At 40.3% G+C, this 12,221-nt stretch overlaps 1 protein-coding gene across 3 annotated transcripts in view; it reads left to right on the top strand.

Annotated features, from left to right (window-relative positions):
• Positions 1–12,221, top strand: part of NCKAP5 (NCK associated protein 5) — a 1,523,932-nt gene that overhangs the window by 350,821 nt on the left and 1,160,890 nt on the right. The window lies entirely within an intron of this gene.

The raw sequence follows: 12,221 nt of genomic DNA, 5'->3' as shown, positions 1-12,221 counted from the left end.
GTGGGTAGTAAAATATACACTGGTCCAACAAGTCATAACATTTTTATTTGCCAGTAGTATTCACACAATAACCTTGCATGATGATGCAGTATGTCTCCACACCCCTTCCCCAAAAAGCAGCCACTTTCTGTGCACTTATCTGATGCTTGATGGTAAGGAAAGTGAAAGAAAGACATAAATAACTACTACAATAATATAGTCATTTCAAAATGTTGCTCTTGAACTCATAGATTCACCCCCAAACACACACTAAGCACCTCTCAAACATTCCCTGAATTGAGCCAAATTCAGGGACAATTGAAAGACTTGGGCTCGCTTCAGTAAAAACAAGGACCCATAACATAATTCTGCCCATGCTGTATATAGCATTGGTAGTACCTTCCACACTTTTGTAATGTCTTTTTCATGCTAAAACTGGATCTAATGTCCATGGAAGCATGGAAACACTCTGGAGTAAGATAAATAATGCACCCCTCATCCTAAATCTGTGCTGAAAATCATTTTATAAAAGAAAGGCCCAACAACATTTTGCAGTAGTTCTCTCCCATGCAAAATGTTTAAATCCTCTTCCTTTTCAGCACTGTAATACAACTCTCTCAAGAATTCCAGCCAATCATCATGATTAGATACGCAGACCAGACCTAATAGAAAGCATTCTCAGTCTGCAGATCTGGTCAGAATCAACAGTCAGCAGTTACTTAAATTAAAAAAAACCTTGTGATTATGGATCAGCTTGTTTTCATCTCTTTAACCTGCTTGATCACATGTCAGACCTAAGCTTATATTCAAGATCTAGCTTGCCCCACCTCTACACACACACACACAGACACACACACACACACACACACACACACACACACACACACACACACACACACACACACACACACACACAAACACACACGGGATCTCAGACTGTAGGTCATTCTCTGGTATTGCATTCTTTGTTCATTAATGGAAGAAGGAAAGAATAAGCCCAGGATTCTGACTTTTTCCATTTACATATTTGTTTTGTTAAAACACATCTTAGTCAAAGTCCACCACAAAGAATCGTCTCTCTTTAGGTGACATGGGGTATTGCAGCTAGCAAGATGAAGACAAAGAAAGACCAGACCAGTAGCACTAGCATAAAAATAACAGTCCAAGCAGTAATAAAAATAAGGCAAAAAAAAAAGGATTATTTAGTGAATGTAAGCATTTTAATGAGAAGAAAATAGACTTTAAGCTGGTGCATGCCCTTAAGAAATTTAAAAAATAACTAAATAAAACTTACATCAGTAATATTTAAATATTTATTCTTTAAATAAAATGGTTTGTCTAGCAGGCTAATGTATAGCTCATATAAGGTGCATACAGCTGCGTCTTCAATTTGCCTTGATTAATTTATGAAATATTGGACCTGGTCATTACCAACATGGGGACTCTATGTTCCACACCAGAGGTAAACCCCTCATTGGTAAGATCAAACCATAAACAAATTTCTCTGGACATCCATATCCCGTCCCCACCCCCAGCCAAGGAAATCACTGTAAAGAATTTCTCAAAAGCCAGATTTGCACTTCTCAAGACTGAGGTGGAATCCTTCAATGCCCCCGGGCCAGAGGATAATACAGCCAAATCTGCAGAATCCTTTACAAATGCATTCTATGAGCACCTGCAGGAATGCATGGATCGTGCTATCCCAAATAAAACCAAGACTCGCTCCTACAAAAACAGGAGACCGGTCTGGTGGACCCCGGCCATAAATAAGCTATATAACAGAAGGAGGAAGCCACTACATGACAGAGCAAAATCCCAAAAAGGGAAGGCATCTCTGATCAGTATTAGCAAGAAACTTTGATCCCTCATAAAATCATCAAAGGCCAGTTTCAAAAGAAAAATTGCCCTAGACACAAAAAGATAATCACAAGGCCTTCTTTAGTTATGTCAGGAATATGGGTGGAAACTCCCAGATATGCTCTGAATTGTTGCATAATGGTACAAAATATACCGAACCTACAGACATAGCCAACATCCTGGCAGACAGATTCAGTGCAAACTTCTCCAAAGGAGCAAATGCCTATCCCAACTGAATGTAACCTCCCTGACATCACAGATGCACAGGTGAAAGCTGCCCTCTCCAAAGCAAAAAACACAGCATCTATGGGACCGGAAGGTGTCCCAGGCTGTGTCTTACACGAGCTCCAAGAAGAACTGAACCCTCACATTAAGTCACTGTTCAAACTTAGCCTTACTACAGGATATGTACCCAAAGAATGGCGTACAGCTACATTGGTCCCACTCCACAAAGGTAGTGCCACAACGGACCCCGGGAACTATCGCCCCATAAGCCTGACTAGTCTGGTCTGTAAAGCTATGGAGCGTATTATCATGGAACTCATAAACAAAGACATTGGACCCTACCCAATTCGGCTTTGTTAAGGGCAGATCTTGCCTCTTAAACCTAGTTGATTTCTTTGAAACAGTTACCAAAGTCATAGATGAGGGCAAGGTAGTCCACACAGCCTACCTGGACCTCACAAAAGCCTTCGACACAATACCCCACTCGGGCATCATAACTAAGCTTACCAGCTTAAATATCAACCCCTATATCACAAGATGGGTTGCAAACTGGCACAGAGATAGAACCCACATGGTCAGAATCACAGGTGCCATGTCCGAATCCAAACCAGTTACAAGTGGCGTCCCACAGGGCTCAGTTCTGGGACCTCTCTTGTTCGGTATATACTTCTCTGAGGTTCAGGCTAACACTGGGGGATTATGGCTGACAAAGTTCGCAGATGACTGCAAACTGGGGGCCATAATCAAATCTCCAGCTGACACAAGCATCCTCCAAACGGGTCTCACAGAGACGGATGCTTGGTGCCAGAGCCACAGCCTCAAGCTAAATGCTAAAAAGTGCATAGTAATCCCCTTTGGGAAAAACAAGGTGCCCACAAATTACCACATAGGTGGTAATCCATTAAGTATGGAAGAAGTAATTAGAGATTTGGGGACAAACGTAGATAGTAATCTCTCCTTTGATAATCATGTTGCCAAAGTGGTTAGAAAGACCTTCTATATAGCCCACCTTATCACAAAAGGGTTCGCATCTAGATCAAGAGAGGTCATTGTGCCCCTTTACTCGTCACTCATCAGGCCCATAATTGAATACAATGCCCCTTTTGGGATGTATCTTACCCGACACCTGCAGCAACTGGAGAGACCCCAAAAGTACCTCACCAAGAGGATCATGGGCTACAAACAGATGTCCTATGCAGCTCGACTAAAGAAACTCCAACTCTACTCATTACCGCCTACTCAGAGGCGATCTATGCCTGACGTACAAAGCCATGTCAAACCCAGAATTAATGGACATGCTCCACCTCAAAAAGTCCAAGTCCCTTAGAGCTACACGCTCCAGGGACTTAAACCTCAGCACAAAAATAAATAGGACATGCTGGAGGGACAGATTCATTTCCCAGAGGCTCCCCTCACTCTGGAATAGAATCCCAATTCATGTTAGACATAGCCCCTCGCTGACCCTCTTCAAGCGAAATCTGGACGCGTGGATGGGAAATCGCAAATTCACCCCTGGGATCTCTTCTGTGTCCCTGCTAGACAGAGGCACAGTAAACTAATCTTAAAAGGGTACCTTCTGTGACCTACTTTACAGAGGCGCAGTAGGCTAATCTAATAGGGAGGCGGAAGCCAAATACACTCTGGCTAGGCTTATAAATGCCCTAGGGCAGATAGCCTAGTATCTACCTATGAACCTATAAACCTAAAAAGAATGAGATTATGATGGTGAATATTCACTGTCATAGTTTCATCAATGCATATCTTCTAATTCTTATTAGAAACATCAGTGGACCTTTAAAATGCATGACAATTTTGATACCTCAACTAGAATAAACCACGTAGCATCCACTTACTTATTTCTATTTTTTAACCAGAACAGAGCACTGATCCATCTGGACCTTTTACACAATTCAGCCTGGGAACACTGTCTAGTTAGTTGGTCAGAGTCAAATAGTAATCAAATGGAAGCCAAGGGAGTTGAACTCTGGACTACAGTAAACAGCTCATTAACAGCTTATAGTCTTAATTCTTTGTGCTGCCAGCCATTTTATCTCCTTTAGATTGCATTGCCTTGATTAGCAGTGGATTAGCCATTATAAAAAAATACATATTCGACCTGTTCTCATACTGTCATATAGACACGTGTAGATTTCTTGTTTGAGTTATATTTTACCCCCGCTGCCACCACAAACACATGGCTTATTGGCTGTGCTGACATTTTCCTCATAGGAGTGAAGTCATGAGTGAGACCTGCGTTTGTGAGACATGCAATTAGTAATTCCCAATACATGGAGTCAGTGTCACAGGCCAGGACACAACTGTGTCATTAGCATTAACTTGCCAGGTAGCAGATATATTTTCATTTATGCTACTGGGCTTTTATACAAAATGTTAAAATAATCACTCTTTCTTTAAATTTTGCTACTTGTGGAATCCATCCAGTCAATGATGTTTCATGTTCTTTATCCTCATACATTTATTGACCAGAATATAGAAATCAAATTTATACCACAGAAGATAGACAGGATATCAGTAATGGCACAGGAAGCCACACAAAAAGGGCTTGGTCTATCAGAACTATGTGATTACATAGGGGAGAACAGAAATGCTTAGGCTGAATACACTACATTTTTGAATAAGGTTTAGCCTTCATTAGTTATAATATGAATAATATTTTATTAATGCATGAGAACTGAGTCACTGCTTATTAATACCATATGTCTATGACCAGACCAAGCACAGGTGTTTGTAATTCCCCATATCTTCATCCAAAGACAAACAGTAGCACCTTTGATTCAGCTTAGAGCAGACAGGTCTGGTTTTGAATGTTGTTTAATTCATAGCTCATATCAGTCATATACATGCCTTTGGAATGGAGCCCAGTATAAAATGATTAATTTACCTTCTCACTGCCAAGTGTTATGGAAGTCTGTCTGAGTTAGACATAACATGTCTATGCAATACAAAAAATAAAATGTCTGTCCTCTTTTCCCATATATATATATATATATATATCTTACCTCTGGATACGTACCCAGGGAGTGGCGCACTGCAACTGTGGTCCCACTTCACAAAGGCGGTGCCTCCACCGACCCTGGAAATTACCGGCCCATTAGCTTGACAAGCCTTATCTGCAAAGCCATGGAGAGGATCATAATGGACCTCATAAATAAAGACATAGGGAATTTGCAGACTTTGGATCCATCCCAGTTTGGCTTTGTCAAAGGCAGATCATGCCTTCTAAACTTGGTTGACTTTTTTGAAACAGTCACCAAAGCCATTGATGTGAGAAAGGCAGTCCATACAGCCTACCTCGATCTGGCAAAGGCCTTCGATACAATACCCCACTCGGGTATCATTGAAAAACTCATCAGCTTAAATGTTAACCCATACATCACAAGATGGGTTGCAAACTGGCTGAGTGACAGAACCCACGGGGTCAGAGTTGCTGGCGCCATGTCAGACTCAAAGCCTGTCACAAGTGGTGTACCACAGGGCTCAGTCCTGGGCCCACTCTTGTTTGGCATCAACTTTTCCGAAGTACAAGCAAACACAGGAGGGTTATGGCTGACAAAGTTTGCAGATGACTGCAAACTGGGCGCCATAGTAGAAAACACATCTGACACAGATATCCTTCAGAAGGGTCTCACAGAAACGGATAACTGGTGCCAGAGCCATGGCCTAAAGTTAAATGCCAAAAATGCATAGTCATACCCTTCGGGAAAAACAAGGTTACCCCTAGCTACCAAATAGGTGGCAATCCACTGAGCACAGAAGAAGTTATCAGGGACCTGGGGACCCAGGTTGATAGTAGTCTGTCATTCGACACCCATGTAGCTAAAGTAGTTAGGAAGACCTTCTACATTGCCCACCTTATCATGAAGGGATTCTCATCTAGATCAAGGGAGGTCATAGTCTCCCTATACTCATCACTCATCAGACCAATGATTGAGTACAATGCCCCATTCGGAATGTATCTGACCCGACACTTGCAGCAGCTGGAGAGGCCACAAAAGTTCCTCACCAAAAGGATAAAGGGTCTCAAACATCTGTCCTATGCTGCCCGACTGAAAGAACTCCAGCTCTACTCAGTCGCCTACCACTTGCTCAGAGGTGACCTTTGCCTAACATACAAGGCCATGTCAAACCCAGAATTGATGAATATGCTTCACCTCAAAAAATCTAGATCCGTCAGAGCCACAAGGGCGGGAGACTTAAACCTCGACACGGCCATTAATAGGACGTGCTGGAGGGATAGATTCATCACCCAAAGACTCCCTATGCTGTGGAACAAAATCCCAGTATATGTGAGGCAGAGCACCTCGCTGGCCTTGTTCAAGAGAAATCTTGACCAATGGATGGGAGATCGCAGATATACCCCAGGGATTACCTCAGTGTCACTGCTCGACAGAGGCACAGCAAAATAATGGGTATAGTTCCCCATACTAAAGGGGTGGCGTAAGCCACAAAACTATGGGCTAGGCTTGTAAATGCCCTCGGGCAGATGAACCTATATATATATATATATATATATATATATATATATATATATAGTTTAATTTCATAACAGTCTTGATCATTCAACGAGAAAGGTTTAAAATCCCAAGGTATATGACCCATTTGTTTTTTAGCTGACTAGCTAACATCCACAGTCATAGGTTCATAGATTAGCACTAGGTTAACTGCCCTTGCAAGCCATTTTAAGCCTAGCCAATTATCCCTTGTGAGATTCAAACCCTGCACCTTGTGTTTGTAAGGCAAACACCTTAACCATTAGGCCACCCTCCCAACCCCAAAATAGACATGCTTTTAATGATTCATAGGTTCATACTAGGCTAACTGCCCTTGTGAGCCATTTTAAACTTAGCCAATTATCACTTGTGAGACTCAAGCCCTGCACTTTGTGTTTGTAAGGTAAACACCTTAACTATTAGGAAACCCTCCCAACCTCCAACTTGTCAGAGGATAAACCATTAAACATGCTAATATGGCTAATCTCAACAAGTAGAAGTCATTACAGGGCACTGTTCTGAAAGAGAATATGACCATACAGTTTAAAGCTGTCTGGAAGTCCAAACAGGAATACAGCTACTTGCAAATAACATTTCACATTCAGTTACTGGAGAGGCATGATGCCATAGTGGTTACTGTTGCTATTTCACATTGTTGTTTCTCCATTGTTTGTTCTTGGTTGCAATGTCTTTTATATGGAGTCTGCTATTTTTGTCAGTATATTTTTGACAGGTAGTTTAGCACCCCCAACCTAAAGTTGTACTGCAAGGGACTTAATGATTCTCTAAATTAATGGTAGGAATGTATGTATGAGTCACCACTCAAGCTGTACTATTAGTCAGTGGCTTATCCAAAATCGGTTTTCTCTTTCTATGCTAGGATAAACTCTGCCTTCTTTAAAATTCTGAACTGGTTTAATTGTGTTATAACAGAGTTAGTTAATTTAGCTGCTGTGAAATATAAGCTTGATCTAAAGTCAGTGGCATTCCTGGAGGAACAACAAACTAGAACTATAAACAGAGTCCTCTTTCATTCCATATATGAGACCCGAGTGAAAGGTTATTTCTGCTCACATTTTCTCCACAGTACAGAACTAGGGCCCAAGTGTTGAAAAAGTACCTGTGGTGGTTTGATCAACAGCATTTTCCAGTGTGGGGAACTATTAAAATAAATAGCTGTAATCTGCAAGACAGAGATGTTGAGTGTCAGGTTGATACATAAAAAATGGAGTCATTTAATGATTTTTTTAAACAGTAGCAGTGTGAGCATGTTTGGAAAGAAAATGTCAGCATTTCATTTTTCCACAGTTAGTACAACTAGAAGGGTCTTGCCAGCCATATCTCTCCTTTTTATATCCAGGTGTAATCCTAACTTTGATACTTCATACAGTCTGTCAATTCCAACATGTCCAGTTTACCCCAGACTTTCTGTTGTGGAACGTTTTTTCTACTACCATTCCTTTTAACATCCATAATACTACATTCTTGCAGAATTGCTTCTGAACTCTTAGTGTGAGCACATCCACTGTTTCTCCTTTATAATTCGAGTTTTCATTTCCACACATCAGGATGGTAATTGTATTTGGCTCACCTGGCAGGTTCCTCTATCTTCAGTTATTATTCCAGAAATGGATATAGCACTCCAATTGGGGCCTCACCAAGGCTTAGCACAGGAGTATGCTTACCACATTTTCTATGTTTCTGTGCCACTGGTAATATATACAGGCATGCTGCTGCCCTTTCATAGTACCATCAAGGTTAATTTCATTACAAACAGTATAGATTTTCTCTCTTTCTATTCTACTTTCACCACTCATCTGTGTAGGCCCTGACCGGATGCCTGACTTGCTTTTATCATAACTCTGAAAGTAGTTAACTGGTATCTACCAATCCTTGTGCCATAGATAATTTCCCTTCTCTTGCATATTACGTTTCTAGTTTTGCTATTGTCTTCATACGATTTGGCATATACTGCAGTTTCAGAAATTACTTTCCTGCTTTTACGTAGCAAAACCGATTAGTGCCACAGGAATTTTATTAGTTGCTTGTTTGCTGTTTGAGTTTTCCCATCTGTGCACACTTTCTTGGTCAATAACCAAACCAGTTAATGAATAATCTGTATTTTTTCCTCGACTATTACTCCATAAGTTAAAGTGTAGCATAAAACTGAGATCAATGTCTATTATATACTATGTACCTTTAATCAGGTTCTGTTATGACCTAGTTAGAGTACTGAATCTCTCTGGCAGTCATGCTGTAGTCCAAGACTTTACTTTTTCACAAAAAAGTCACTGATTACTTTGTCAGGATACTTTTTTATCAGTATGATCACAGCTAATGTTAGTCTAACAAGACTTTAACTGTTTATTTTCTTTTGTGAAAGTATTCCTTGCAGTGGGCCTGCATTCACCATCTGAAGTCCACCGGGGTATGTCATGCACTTAGTGATTGCTGACAGGCCAATGTGACAGTTAATTTGAGTGAAAGGCTGCTGCCAAGTTTCCATGATCAGAGGGGGAGGGGCATAGGTCAAACTCACCAATCAGATAACACCTAGCAGGAGCACTAGATGTTACACCTGTGGAGGATGGACCTATGGGATATGCTCTGCCACTGTGCACATGTGGGAGCTAAGGTATTAAGTATGTGGCTGCAGTGGAAGCATGCAGTGAAGCTTGGGGAACTGCTAAGGAGGAAGGGGGTAACCCACCTACCAGAGGAAGGACAGAGTATAGGGTGCTGTAACCAGTTAATGACCTGGTCCATTCCCTACCACCTGACTCTTGCCATTGGGGAACAGGCAGTGCTTGTCAGGCAAGAATGATTACCCTGTAGTTTTGCTAAGCTACGGAATCCCTTGCCCCTGCTCCATGGAAGAAATTGGCCAATTAGGTGCTGATAGAGGAGCCATCAGGCAAAAGAGCCATCATGTAATCTGCTGTAGATAACCGAAATGTATCAATAATAAAAAAAACAGATGTGCATTCTTCAGTAAAAGCCATTGACTAATCTATAAAGCTTTAAAGCCTTTGAATCCACAATGTGGTGCACCATTGGTTAACCAGTCAATGAAGGATCAATTTGTATCCTCATTTGTAAAAAGCTGAAGATATAGTTGACAGTTGGTAACACAGACTACTGCTGTAATTCACTTCTACAATTTCACTACTCCATCTCTTAGGCAACATTACAAAACATACTAGTTCTTGCCAAGATATGCCAGTAGACTGAAGAATATGGTTCCATATCTGATGTCCTTCAAGGATGCATCTGCAGTCATCACATATGGGTTGTCCTGCCTCAGGCAGCCCTTCGGTCGGCCGGATTCCAAGGCATGAAACAGTGCCTTATCACATTTACCCCTCATATAAAGTTATCCTTTGTGATATTTGAAACTTTGGATAATGGTCATCTCACTCAAGCAGGACCTCTTCTTACCAACTGACATCGCTTGTCATTTCAGTTTTCTTAAGGAGCTACAGGCCCTTCATATCTGCTCCTGTTTAGCACAGTCTTCTTTTAGACGGCAACTGAATACTTATTTACTTGTTTGCTTGTATGTTTATTTATTTGCTTGTTAGTTTTCTTTGATAATCTCTGAAGGTAAACTTGCCAACTAAACAAGGTGCATTGCACAGTCTTCATCTATGTTGCACTTCTGATGACCATGAGATCAAATTTATCTCACCTTAGCTATCAAACAGTCAACTCCAGTGGTCCCAGTACTAACCTTTTAACAAGTTTAAAGTAGTATGTGCATAATACTTGGGGAATAAGTCCATAATTTTTTGGTCTGTAGATGGCACATGTCTTAATAGAAAGATATATGTTGATTTGCATTCACTTGTCAAAATTCATCAGAGCAATAAATGCTATTTTTTGTTGGTGGAGGGTTACGGTATCTTACTTTCAAGTCATGACTGTAATGCTCTATAAACATTTTTCACATGTTTTATGGGTGAAGCCAGATAGTATTTTCCCCTCACAGTGGTTGGTTATCTTAGGTTCATAGGCTGTTATGAGACATGCAGTCTATAGACCATTAAGAAGTTTAGCCAAATTCCCCAAAAGCCCTAATGTACTGTCTGGTTAACTACCCTGCTGAAAGTCACACAATAGGCAAATGAATGTGGAAAGATTCAAACTTACCCTTACCCTTAGAACATGAAATAGCTCATCAACAAATTTTAGTCTTATGTGATAAAACTCTCCTGCTTGATTATAAACAGTGGTATCTTCTGTGTGCTGTTTTCAAATTTTCCATGTACTTATGTAGGTATTCAATAAGGTATCTTGTTTTCTTCCACATACAACAAATATATTAGCAGGTAAGCAAATATGTGTTTATGTCAGTGAGTGTCTTCTAGTGGATTGGCATAATTTCTGGTGGGGTCTTCCTTGTATCCAGTTTTGCTGATATACACTCCATCCCCATGAGCATAAAGTAGATAAAATGAGTTCATTGGCAGTTTAGTGGACATTTAGCTGTGTGGATGGGTGGAATGAGGGTGTACTGCGTAGCTGTATTTGTGATGCCAACAAAGCTTCCTGCGCCATGTTTACATATCTTCTGAGCTGGACTACATTGGATATATATATGTGTGTGTGTGTGTGTGTGTAAATTTCTGCATATATATATATATATATATATATATATATATATATTTATATATATTATATTCATCTATATCCACACACACGCACACACACACACACACACACATATATATATATACATATATATATATATATATATATATATGCATTTATATTGCTCATCTCATAAGAAAGAGCATTGCCCCTAGAAAAAAAATAGGTTTTAACCCCCCTGTACTCTTCCCTTATCAGGCCAGTACTAGAGTACAATGCTCCCTTAGGTATGTTCCTTTCCAAACACCTGCATCAATCAGAGAGAGAATAGAAAGTTTCCTTACAAAGAAAATTCAGAATCTTCAAGATCTGTCTTATGCGGACAGACTGAAATCATTGTCACTTTACTCTGTGACATACATATGGCTCAGAGTTGACATGTGCCTTGCAGATACAACAGCTTTAATGGAAATGTTGCACATTCTCAAGTCAAATGGCACACAGGTCACTCACTCAAAGGATCTTAACATATTGTGACATCAACAAAACTTGCTGGAGAGACAGATTTGTCTCACAGAGGTTGCCCCACCTTTGAAACAAGCTTCCTATTCATGTTAAACAAAGCCCCTTGTTGGCCCTATTTAAGTGTAATTTGGATGACTGGATGGGTAACCACAAATTCCTCATGTGGGATCAAACTGTGTCCCTTTTGGCCAAGGGCAATATGTGCTGATTTTAGTGTCTGATTTATTTATTTATTTTACATTTGTTAACCGGACTAGTCCAGCTGGATACATGTCTATTTTCAGTGGAGGCCCGAGGAGAAAAGCTCCGCTAACTACTAGATAACAAAATAATACATCAATATACAATGGTACAAAACAAAAAACAAGAACTTTAAACCTCAAATACAGTATAATTAGGCAATAGAGAACAGACTGAGACTTAGAAGATAAGCTCGGTGAGTAACTAACAAGGTTAAAAAATTAATTACAATATTTATAAGTTGAGAAAAGGGTGGACAGAGACACCACAGAAATGGAAAGAGTATCATGATAA

The sequence above is a fragment of the Protopterus annectens genome, chromosome 6.part0 (assembly GCF_019279795.1).
Source record: "Protopterus annectens isolate FY-2018-M chromosome 6.part0, PAN1.0, whole genome shotgun sequence".
Taxonomy (NCBI): Eukaryota; Metazoa; Chordata; order Ceratodontiformes; family Protopteridae; genus Protopterus; species Protopterus annectens.
Note: the sequence above shows the minus strand (reverse complement) of the source record. Positions and strands in the feature narration are given on the sequence as shown.